This window comes from Acromyrmex echinatior, chromosome 12, assembly GCF_024713525.1.
Source record: "Acromyrmex echinatior isolate Ae372 chromosome 12, ASM2471352v2, whole genome shotgun sequence".
In the NCBI taxonomy this organism is placed as follows: domain Eukaryota; kingdom Metazoa; phylum Arthropoda; class Insecta; order Hymenoptera; family Formicidae; genus Acromyrmex; species Acromyrmex echinatior.
This window is the reverse complement of record NC_141863.1, coordinates 4,141,149-4,154,266: the sequence shown is the minus strand read 5'-3', so window position 1 is coordinate 4,154,266 and position 13,118 is coordinate 4,141,149. Positions and strand designations below refer to the sequence as shown.

Sequence of the window (13,118 nt, the reverse complement as noted above, 5' to 3'; positions counted from 1 at the left end):
TGTGACAGAATTATTTTCAAATTTGTATCTATCAAAATTTTTAAATACTTCAACAAATTTGTTCTTTCCATGTTAGAATCTACATTGTTAATTATGATTAAATGAAAGGTTAAAAAAAATATATATGTACAATTACTATTGAAATTTTTCGCTATTTAAAAATATCTAATTTGTCGAAGATATTAAGAATACTACTTGAGATAATATTTCAGTCAGAAGTCCTGTAACGCGAGTTAATAGCAAGAATCATGTAATGCTCAGGATCGTTAAGGAATATACACACATCTATGCGAATTCGAAGACTCTGTATGTTAATTTCATGGCGACGACACTTTGAGGAACGAGGATCGTACTGGCGTATTTCGTGCGACCGTAGTCACTACGTGTCGTAAAACGCCTCCACTTTCTTCTCGCGACAGGATACAAAATGCGAGAACATTGGTAAACAGATCGATCGAGAGCAGATGATCGACGATTGCTGGAGCTCGTTATGTTCGCGATACACATTTAACGTACGCCATAAATACCGCTGGCGGAAAGAAGTGAAAAAAGAGCGTCGTGAGCGGATCCAGAATGTGTTTTACATATTGCAGAACAATTGATTGATCTGTTACATTCATTTAAAAAATAGGATTCTTGTAATTTCAATTATATAATTAATTATGTAATTTTCAATAAAAATTTTTCAGTTTTAGTTATTTAGATAAATAAAATTTAATGAAATAAATTATAAATGTAACGTATTAAATATATAAGTATAATATTTAATTAATTTTTAATTAACATTTATGGTTTAATTATTTTAATGAAATTTAATAAATAAATTATTGAAATAAATTATTAATGTGTATTATATAAAAATATAATACACATTTATAAATATAAAGAAATATAATGTCTGAATGTAAAAATGGATATTTATTCTATAAATAAAAAAGTGCTTTATATGTAAGAATAATCAAAAATGTACCTATATTAAACAAGCGACTATCATAATTCATACTTTATTCCATTCCTCTACTTTCTTCTCACGACAGCATAAATCCTTATCCTCCAAGCCTACAGCAGAAAGATGAATGTACGCCTATAAAGTATTTAGTTACGGAAATGCCGGCGAACAAATTCTTGGCAAATTAATTCGCCACTTTGCGCCAGGATAATAAACGACGAAAGTTTCGCGTTGTCGCGAATATGTGTTAGATCGGATATTGTGCAAAATCGTAGTGTGTTTGTTAAATACGACGGCATAAAACGTGAACGAGACAAGGGAGACGGTGATACGAAAAATACATATCCTTTTCCAGGGTTTTGCCTCGTAAATTAGCTCCTACTTCGGCTGCCTCTTTTTGAGATACCAGCCGAACGCGATGCGAATCTACGAACGGTCTAGCACTCTCTAGACAGGAAACGACCACACATAAATTTTCTTCAGAAAGAACTTAAAACAGCGTAGACAGAAAGACAAAAGCTAAGCATGTCACACATAGAATTAATAGATGTCGGGATCCGAAATGATCTGTGCAACGGATACGCTATTAACATATGATACTCATAATATCATATCATGGTGAATCCTGAGAAGAGATTCTCTCTTAGAAAAAAGATTTAATCGAATTATATTTTAAATATTTGTTGCTTTGAAGCAATAAAAAATATTTGAATAAATAAAAATAAGTTGTGAAAAAAATTATCGAAGAAACGAGGAACATTCATCTTTAGGATTGATTGGAATAACTCCTGCTGATTCATTCGAGAATTCAATAGATGTTCGACCTAAGTTTCCAGGAAACATTTTCGCCTCGAGCTGTAGCCAGAGGGATCATCATACGATAGTATCTGCATCTGATGATCAACGTCGTATTTCATGTAGGTATGTAAAAAAAAAGTAATCAGAGACGTGGTTAGAACAATAGACACAAAGATGTTATCGATCGTCGTAAACGTATATATTCTGGCGAGCTAAGTCGTCGACTTATACAACGATGTCTGTATAATACGATAAAAAGCAATAGTCATCGCAGGATAGTTTCAAATATATTGTAAAAAAATATAACAAGATTAGTCTTACAATAAATATGTATGACAAAAAATACACATTTCTTATTGATAAAACCCAATCGAAATGCTTGAAAGTAAAAATGTGTTATAATAAATGCCGGCTATTGTGTATTAGTCTCAATTAGTTTAATGGCAGATTACTAAATGATTCCATAAATAATTATTAAAATTTATTAATAGCGGAAATATTAAGAGAAGCTATATTATATTTACAAAAGCCTTAGTCTCACTTTTTCCTATGTATAAATATATATCAGTGCATGTGTGTATACGTACATTATACATACATACACATCTCGTATTTCTTTTACACAAAGAAATAAAATTTTAGATTGTATTCGCGAGTATCTCTTGCAATTATAATTTAGCTGTACGCAGTTGCATGGCTGATTGGCTAATAGCTATTAACAATACTATGATAACTATTTTAGGATTGCCGCAGAAACATAGATCAGCAATTCCATAGAATGGCCATTACTACGTTTACAAGCGAAATATGAATCTCTCTACCTGTAGCTTTTTAAACCATCACATAAACACGTTGGCGTTTTACGAGCATCTAAGCCTGTCAAAATACTGGCGTTTATGACGACCGGTATCATCTTCATGTCCATTGTTCCAGCCATGCCTCTTTTCGAATCAGAAAATATACTCTGTTGAAACAAACACTTGATACATACGAGGTGCAAATACAATTTCAATGAGCCATCAAATTCAACGAGAAAAATCAAAACTATCGAGTAAATAGATGTGCGGTAATAAAAAAGATGATCAATATATCTCAATAAAATACAATTGTCTGAAACTGATTTTTATATATCATTTTATATGTCATATTTTTGTATTTTCTTTTTCTGCGCACAAATATATCATTTCAGCACAGATTAATACGCTAGTTATCTTTATCTGTCGGGTCAATGTCGGGTCATCTGTCGCCGCGAGCCTAGTGAATTAAGTCATCGTTACGGACGATTACGATTCCACGCTAATTTGTTATGCCTTGTGAGTCTCCAACTGACACGTTTAATGATGCCGCGCTCTTGTTTAAACTTTTTACGCCGTTCTAACGAGGACTATTAGTTACAAAGTTTATCCATAAGGAGGTCAAGTCTGCAGTGAATCTTGTGACTTAACGCGAAGTTATCAGCCGACAAAAAATTCGCGCAAGTCGGACGTGATAAGTATGTTACTAATCTACCGGCACGAGTGCGTATATCTGTATAGACACGAACGAGATCATTGAGCGCATGCTCTTATTCTGCAGCACGAGTCAACCACATTCATGACACAGTTTCATTTTACTCGAGTCACTTACTGATCTAAACCCGACAGAATGAGAGCAGTGAAACTTTGATTATTATTCAACTATTTTAATTCAGCACTTAAAATAAAGCAAAAAATGTACTTGATAATGTATAAACAAGTAATTTATCGAGCATACACTTTTTGTGTTTTAGAGATATATCTAATTAAACATAAATGTGCGAGAGAGACGTGTGAGAAATTATAAAATTATGTATGTAAATTATATTTACAAAAGACAGTCATATTTATATAAAAAAGTTTAAAAAATTTTTTACACTGAAAGAACAATTTTATTAAAGTATTAAAATTTATGTACATATACTGTAGCAGAAAATAACTATCAAAAGAATTATGTAAGAAACTGAAGCATGATGAGCAATACTGCCAAAATTTGATATTTCAGCAACTAATTAAGCAATCTATAATTAGTAATTATTTTAACAGTCTAAAACAATATTATTTTAGGATATGTATATGACAGTTAAATTTTTAGATACTTCAACCGTTTTTTCATCGTAAAATATATTAAATCTTATATCTTTGTTATATAAACATAATTGTCCTTTAAAATATAATTTATATTTATAATTACATAATTTTATAATTTTTTATACACACATTTATTTAACTATATGTGTATATATATATATATATATATATATATACATATATATATGTGTGTGCGTATAATTATATATATCTTTAAAACAATAAGTATCTGCGCGTGAATTGTCAATCCAATTCACGCGCAGCAGAATCGATACGCTTCGCAAGCATCCTCGTGTTTCTTCTTGCCTATCGCAGTTCATTAAACACTAGACACGTAGCAATGCGACGTATCGAGGATCCCCATCAAAAACTACAACGGTGCACGCGATCTCCTGACGTTTTATCCTTCGGTTCTCCGCGCACAACACTTTATCGCGATTCCGTGACGTGACAACGATGAAAAGCCGATACGACGAGAATGTAATGGGGTTGACGAACCCTCGGATACAACTAGGTGGCGAGAGGCAAGGCCGGACGAGGATAAGCCGACCGTTTTTCAGCTCGCCGTAAAGCCAGCGACACACTTACGAGACGTTGGCCTCCACCGGCTGGCCAGCGTGTGTAAACACGGAGGATATCTTCATTTGCGTGTTTGTGGGCGGCGAACGAGAGAGCGGACGAGCTGCCATGGCGTCGTCGTGGCATCGGAGAGCAACGGACTGCACGATGCATGCAATCGGAATAAGTAGGCAGTCTCGAATCCTTATGTGGGTAACCCGGTCCCAGAAACACGTTTTGCCCTTTCGCGGATCCTTCCGTGACAGCATATCGCAGTCCTTTAAATGCGTCGAAAGAAGTAAACGCACAAGACGAATCTTCAATGAGGAAATTCTGTGTTTCTTTATCTCTTTTGATAGAATGACAGTGAAAGGATTGACAAAGTCTAATTCCGAGTAAAGTTTCAATTAATGATAGCTTTCAAGATATAGCTTGTAATTTTATTTCTGGCAAATGTGAGCAATCTTCCGCCAGTTCCGCTAACGTTTCGGAAGATGAAAGTGAAGCGAAAGCGAGAGATAATCCGAAAGCGGATACGCATCCGTAGTAGAGAAAAGGAAATAAGTCGAATGACCGACATTTTGAGTGACTATATTTTAGTTAGATGCATTCAGAGAAAAATATAATGATGACAATTATAAAGATGATCTCGTAATTATATAAGTTTTATGTGTAGAATTAATGTATTAAATCAGAAGAAAAGTTCATAACGCTATTTTATTAATGTCATGTATGTTCGTCAAAAAATTCGACAATTATATCATTCGATAGAGCAAAGTTTCAACTTTGAGAATCTGTTCTTTAAATTGTGATATAATGATTTTTAACAAAATTATAAATAATCAAAGTCAATATAATCTTTTTACTTAATCCGAATAACTTAATCCAATAACAAAAAAATCTTGGAAATCTTTTTTTGAAAAAACGATTTTGTAAGAAAAACTTTCATATTAGAAGATCGATAATTTAAAAATAATTTCTATACCTAATTTCTATACCACTTTTTAAATTAATAACTGTAATTCTTTATCACGATGAGTCATGTGTGCATTTTAATATTTAATAAACATGATTGCAATTGTTTTTTGTGCTGACTAACGTGACGAAAATCTTCACGGCGGAGAGAAAGTTAAAATATGCTCATCAAACATTGCATGTGCGACTTAGGGATTTCCTTATATGTTAGCTCTTATATAAAACACTAAATGCATTGGTAAAGAAAGTTTTTAAATACACATATATAAGGCTGTGCACATACAAAAACAATGCTGATTAACCTGACAGTAAGTAGACATTTAAAGTGAGTTAGACTAATAAAAAAGCTGGTCGAAGACTAAGGAAGTACGTGACTAAAATTTCATTGACTCTCACTGTCCTTCGCTCGTCTGTATCAACACTAAACATTTGTTTTCTTCGAGTAATCGTTTAAATCACTGGATTTTTATTTTCCCATAAAAATACTATTTTAAATAAAATATTTTAAATAAAATTGACACGCTCAACTTGATGTTGAAAATTAAAGCAAACGCAAAGTTATAACAAAACAGCGAGAAATTTATTATTAAAAAAAATAATTCTCTAAAAAAAAATAACTCTTTTCACGCGCGCGATTCAAGCAAAATCTAAAAACAATAATTTATATATATAATCAGATATTGCGCATATTAAATAATTTTTCTAAATTATATATTTATATAATTGAAAATCCTAGATTTGACATATTAAACTTTTTTTCTCATTAATATTATCTAAATGTGTACAAATTAATGATATTATACGCATATTTGAGTGCTAGATGTGTTCATAATAATTACAATCGTATTGTAAGATCGGCTCTAAGAAACGTAGGATTTGTTTGCGCTTCACATTTGAACGTGATGGTCGAGCCAGTCACGTTTGTTCTCTAAAGCAAGGTTACTTCTTTTTCTACCATTTTTGTACATCTTCTCTATTACACAATGCTTTCGTGCTCCACGGATAATAGAAAGAAGGACGGATTGTCACGTCTGAATTAACGTTGCGTCAACTCGCGCGTTCTCATGCACGCGCTAATGTTGACGAGAGGAGCCGTCGCTTCTCGTTTTGGCCATGACAAAGCACCGACATTTATTCATCGCAAGCTGACGTCTAACAACGTTAAAAGGGCTCGCTTGGTATGGCTTAGTGAAGAACCGCGGGAGACGTCGAAATATTCTCATTGTGTGTTGCCATTTGTAAGAATCGAACCTCTACGAGGGCTAAAAGTAATCGATTTTACAATGAACGATGTCCGGTGTGGGCATCGTTCGTCTTTTCGACACACGATCAAGTTTCGAATGAAAGCTTGTAACACCGGGACGACAGGTGTGATGATAAATACGACTTGTTAAAAACTACCCTATTGCGCTTGTGTACACGCTTATTCATCTCCTGAAAGATTACTATGATGATGTAGGAGGATTCGTCTTAAAGAGGACAATCTCTCTGTTTTCGATCTCTTTAAGACGAATGTGATTGTAAGAGCACTCATTCTAAATTTATTGTTGCTGTCAATATAATTTCGTGTCATTAAGTAATTTAGTACTTAAGCTAATTATTATATTAAATAATAATGTAAAATTTAAGATATAACGGGAAAGTCGGAATAAAAATCCGATGACTCGCTATATTTCTTGATAGACTATATTCCGTCATAGAATACAAATAAACTCGGCAAGAAGTATTATTAATGCTTCTAAAAAAAGAACCGAATGTGATTCGAATTTAAAAATCTTTCATATTCTACTTAGTGCTATATTGCCTCACGATTGCTCCACCACCGTCTCATAATTATTCCAGTCGTCTATCTGAATACTTTTAATTGGTTCTGAGGTTCTTTTTATTTTCCTGTACAAAGAAATGTTTTTGCTAAAATATCTAGCTAAAATATTTAGCTGAACATCTCATACATTGAAAAAATGTAATAAATTTTAATAAATATTTATTTAAATAGTAGTAACTAAATAAATATAAACATATATATTTATTCAACAACTATTAATTTAACCATTATTTTTTTATTAAATATTTATTAATTATAAAAAAAATGTTTAGCTAATATTATTTAAATATTTGTATATTAGATTTAGTAAATTTTTTTTCAGTATACAGCACATATTTTTAAGAAACGTTCTAAAGATGTCTACAGGATGTTTTATGTCCTAAGAACATTCCCAGAATATCCCTCGGATGAAGTATGCTGTGTAGGACAGACTCATAAATAATTTTATTGGACTATAAAAATAATTATGTAGAGCGTTCAAGTCTAATAAACAACACTGTAAAAAGTACTGACAGCCCAGTAACCAGCTTGTGCGTCCTACATATTTTGATGGTCTAATAAAATTATTTTCAGATTTGTATCTAACTAAATTTTTAGATACTTTAGCAAAACCATTTCCGTGTACACTAATAAACGTTGGATTACAAAGGATAAGTAAAATATAAAAATAAGCTAATATTCAGTAAAAATGAATCCATCTGCAAATCACTACATGGGTACAAGATTCTGCACGAATGTATATCGCACACCTTGTATATTAGAAGTTCTAGCATACCGTTGTCCACTTCTTTCAGCATACTTTATCTAGATACGGACGTTAACGTTTCGTTCGCGAAATAAATCCCGACGTGTTACGACCTCGCGCGATCTTTTTTTTCGTATCTCGCACTGCAAGGAGCCTTGGTTTTATAACCGTTTTTTCATGGAATCGACCCCCTCAAAGGGCACCTATGATCGCAACTAACTGGCCACTGAGAATTATGAGAGGAACATAAGCTGCGCAAACGAGGCCGATGAAGATGTGATGTACTATACCGAACACCATTCGCATCTTTCATTTCAGCTGTATGATTTATTACGGCGAATTTTTTAAACAAGACGTTTATACTTTCCTGTTCGATTTTCACCCTCAACGAAATTGTATTCATTTTTCAATCTACATCACTAATATTTTCGAGCGCGCAAACTCTGATGCACATATTCGCTCGTTAAATTTTCACTTATAAAATAATTGCAAAATGATACATAAATGGAGGGAAATACACGATATAAGTATACAATAGTATCGCGTTTAATTTTATTTTATATATATATATATATTATTTAAAAATGCAATAATATAAAATGCAAGATTATAATAGTCGAATAGTTACAGTAATATGGTATTTAATTGTATCTTATACATATTGTAAAATAATATTGTATATAACAGAGAAAATTAAATACAAAATTATTGTATATTAAATTACTACCGTAATATTTTATATAATATATGAATTTTTTTCTCAATTGTTTAATAACATCAATAATGGCGATAATAATTAAAAGATAACACAAACAGCGCCACTAGCGATAATTTCACGCCGCAAATCTGTAAATGCGGATCAAATTTAAAGCAGGGAAGATATCGAATAAGAACGTAATTATTTTCTTCATGACCATAGATCATAGATTTCCGGTGCCGCACGTTCGACTTTGTAATTCTCGCTCAGGGCGAGAAGACGAAGCCGCTCTATTAACCAAATTTATAGACACCCGCGGATAGAAGCGAGATACATCTTCGAACGAATAGTAGTTCAGCAGAGCCAGATACAATACATTTAAGAGGCCGTTAAATGTACCCTGATGCATAGGAATGACCAGAAGAAAAAAAAAGAAAAGGTGAACGTAGGAAGAAAGGTAGAGAAGAGTGCATCATTGCACTTCTAGGAAGGGTCGTGCTAGCGCATCTTCATTATCGAATCCGTAGGGGCCCTAAGGGCATCGCAGCTTGGAATTGCGCTTGGGCCTGATCAATTAGCGTACACACCAAGGGCTTCGTGATCTCTTGAACCAAAACGAGCAAAGGCTAAAGATGCACGTGCCACGATGCGCTTTCTGCTTATGAAAGTAGGCTGACCGTGTCGTCGCGGATCGTCTCCTCCTCCCGAATATTCAAAGGAAAACACGAAACTTGCGAAAGTTTATTCTCATGAAGATTGCGCACCCACATATAATTATCTTTATGTCCGGAAACGGCAGATAAATTGCGTGCGAAAAGAACGGTTTTACTGAAGCATTGAAAAATTTTGTTCTGAAAATAATTTTGTTCAATCATCAAAATAATTATGTAGATGAACAATTGAGCGTTGATTAATACTGCAAATTTTCTAACTGTGTACATAATTATTTTAATTCAAACAAAATTAGATTTTTTTTTACATTTATATTTAATTAATTTTTTTAATATTCAGCAAAATCCTTCTTTTACATATAAATGCTTGTTGTTGCAGGTTATTCTGATAAGTGCAATCGATGGCGCGCGTCCGTTTACAGTGCATAAATGCAGACGTTTACGTTGCATTATTCAATATGGACGTTGTCCATAAAGTGCACGATGACAGCTGAAAAGCGGATGCTGTTCAATAATGGTGATTTATGCATATTGATTTTAGGATGTCGGCACGGCTCCCGACCACGAATAATACTTGGAGAGATATTACAGTGAAAACTCATTATAACGGAATCTACGGATGGAAATAAAATTTGTCATATTAGAATTTATGATATCATATATAACTATATGATATATCATATAGTTTATGTAATTACAAAAGTCTGATTTCAAATTGCACGGCAATATTCATGTAAAAATATCTACTTCTTTCTTCTCGGTTCAATTTCTGCCAAATTATTTCTCTACACAGAAAGAGAAAAATTTGAATGACGGAGAATTAAAATTATGAAAAATGTTAGAAAAATAAATAGTAAAAATTAAAACGTTTATATCTGATTTGGACATTTCAAACGTAAAACTTTTTACATTACTCATCATGCTTGAGTGTCTCCTACATAATTATTTTAAAGATGTAACAAAAAATATTTTCAGATCTATATCCAGCTAAAATTTTACATCAGCAAATATCTCGTTCTTTCTGTGTGTACTTATTTCCGGCGCGTTAATAAGCTGAAAAAAATCACGTTGACGATCAGGAAAATCCGCGATCGCCGATTTAGATCTGGAGGCCAGTTTAATGAAGTGAATCAGGGTTCCTTGAAACGCCATACGAGGCGCGTACATATTTAACCCACTCGGACGACACGCATCGTAATGCGAATCATGCGCCGTACCACGCCAAGCCGCACGCTGGTGACAAGAGGCAGTCATAAAGAACGTCCTCGTGCCACATACTTCCAAGAGAAAACGTATTTTCATTCGCGATAATTCGCGCGGTCTGCGATGAGGCATCCTCGCTGTGCGGATTCATTTATTAACGATCCTCTAATAAACAAGCGCTAAACTAACTCGACTTCCAAAGCCTGCGTCGTGATAATGAGCCTCATTACGCAACCGGTATTCCTGTTAACGATTCCAATACGATAAAAAAAAAGTGTTAAGAACCAAGGCAGATTCTTTTGTCGGCATTCTTTTTATGGCATATAATCTAATCAGCAATTTAGAAAGAAAACTCCATGTATGACATCGATAATCACTTTTCTCTCGGTTAACGATAGAATTATGTGAAAGTTTCAACGCGCTATCAAGTTTGCGCTGTCACGAGAACATAGTTCGACTATCAATGAGCTCGGCTAAGTTCTCGATATGTCGAGGAGTCATTTACCCGGATTATATTACATATATTACATATATAAACTCGTAAAGAACATAGATAATAATTGCAATTTCTAAAACCAGATTTTATCTAATTATTCAAAAAATAAAGAGTATTATTTATAATATAAATAAGTATAACAACTCTTTTCATTTACAAAATTTATAAATTGCTCTCAACAAAAACATTCTTTGCAAATATTAAACTCTTGTATTTGTGTGTGTTTGCAATTCTTGCCGGAACAAATTGTTCACGATGTGACGCTACTGATAGAAAACAATTTGATGTAATAACGCACAGATATTTTAGAAAATATTTTTAAAGACCCATTTAATTTTTGTGGGAAACCTTTCGATTATATACGTATAAATAAAGATGATTAAATAAAAAAAAGAAGATCAGAATTATGTAAAATAAAATCCTAGCCAATATAATTCTAAAACAAAATATAGTTTAGTCTCCGAGCAAAGGAGAGAAACGTTTTATATTCGCGGCATACCTTCAGTCACGGATTTCTCAATCGATTTAACGGCGCGCCGCGAGATTTTTATGCCACTCACGAGTTTAATTATTTCCACGGTATACGCGGGGGTTAACGAGTGATCCGATCGCGCGTGCAAGAAAAGGCACCTCGTTGTGTTCGGCTGTTCCTGCCGTTCACGGTCACGTTCCTCGTCGGCACGGCGCACGCACGCACGCCCCGTTCGCCGATAATTTTATGGTGCGCAATTCTGCAGCCTGTAGACAAATAACAGAGCCCAACCGCGTCGTGTGGCTCGCTGCATCAACCGCGAGAGATGCATTCGCGGGATTTATCGTAGGAGGAGTAGGACGAGGGCAGCTCTTCGTCCGATAGCCGAAGAGATGGTTTCGTTCGTTTGCCTCGCCTGTCTCCTCCTTCTTCTCCTCTTCCACCACCTCCTCCTCCTCTTTATCTCGACACACAACACAGAGCCGCAAAATGCTCTCTCAGCCGTCTTCCTGCCATTGTACCCGACCACGTTACCAGACGTCGGATTCGCAATACTTTGCAAGCGCAACGCGTGTCATGTTGCATAAAGCAATGTTACTCAAAGGCGCGTCGACGTTCCGGACCTCAAATATAATGCTTAAAATGCAAATTCCCCCTGACGTTATCATTATTTTAAAAACTCGAAAAATTTCAGATATATAGTTAGAAAATCCATGTTAAAAATATTTTCACGTGACCCACTCTAATATAACGTAAGGTAACGTATTAGGAAGTAACATAAATATTACGTCAAAAATTAACACGAAAAAATGTAAGTGATAAATAAATTTGTTAACAAATTGTAAATGCATATTTTTTTCAATAAAAAATTAACATTTATAACATGTTAAATTAACACGTTTCAATAAAATTAACTTTTAGTATGTCAAATTAATAAATTTATTCATTTACCTATCTCTCTGTTAAAATTTATGCGTTAAAATATATTTTTAACTGTTCGTTATTCACTTACATATAAATTGCGTTATATTAACACTAAGAAATATTGAATGTCAATTTAACAAAAAAAAAATCAAATAACAATTTATGTTAAATTAATATTCAAACACGTTAAAAATTTAACACAAAAACAGGATATTTAGATTCTTTACTGATAAAGATATGAATGTCGATAAAGTTTCAATGCGTGTAAACTACTGACAATCATAATTCTTCTGCGACTTTCTCTCGAGACACGTAGTCACGCCTTATTAGCGCTATTATGAAGAAACTAGACTTTCCGACTTACAAAAAAAGTCGATACAGCTTAATCACTTTATTGGTCGATCGAGAATTGAACTAGCTGTCGATCGGACGTTTCTCAAAGACAGGTATATGGATTTATTTCTTCGTCCGGCACGCGCAAGCACGCGAATGATAGCCAAGAACGGCACGATGCGGCCATTGTTTAGTACGTACAGCATTGCACCGCTAGCGGTTTCACAATCAAGCGTGGAATCGTGACGACATTATATTCATAAGACCGCGGCGATCGCACGAAAGTACGCGCGTATTCCCGCGGTGTCGCAGAAAAGAAATCGTCGCGTCCCAAGAGACGCGGTTGATTATCGTTCGTTCCAATCAT

The 13,118-nt window shown here is 34.0% G+C and overlaps 1 protein-coding gene across 2 annotated transcripts in view; it reads right to left on the bottom strand.

The window, feature by feature from the left end:
* The window catches only part of LOC105149623 (Tie-like receptor tyrosine kinase), a 187,241-nt gene that overhangs the window by 118,794 nt on the left and 55,329 nt on the right, over window positions 1-13,118 (bottom strand). The gene's annotated exons all lie outside the window — the stretch shown is intronic.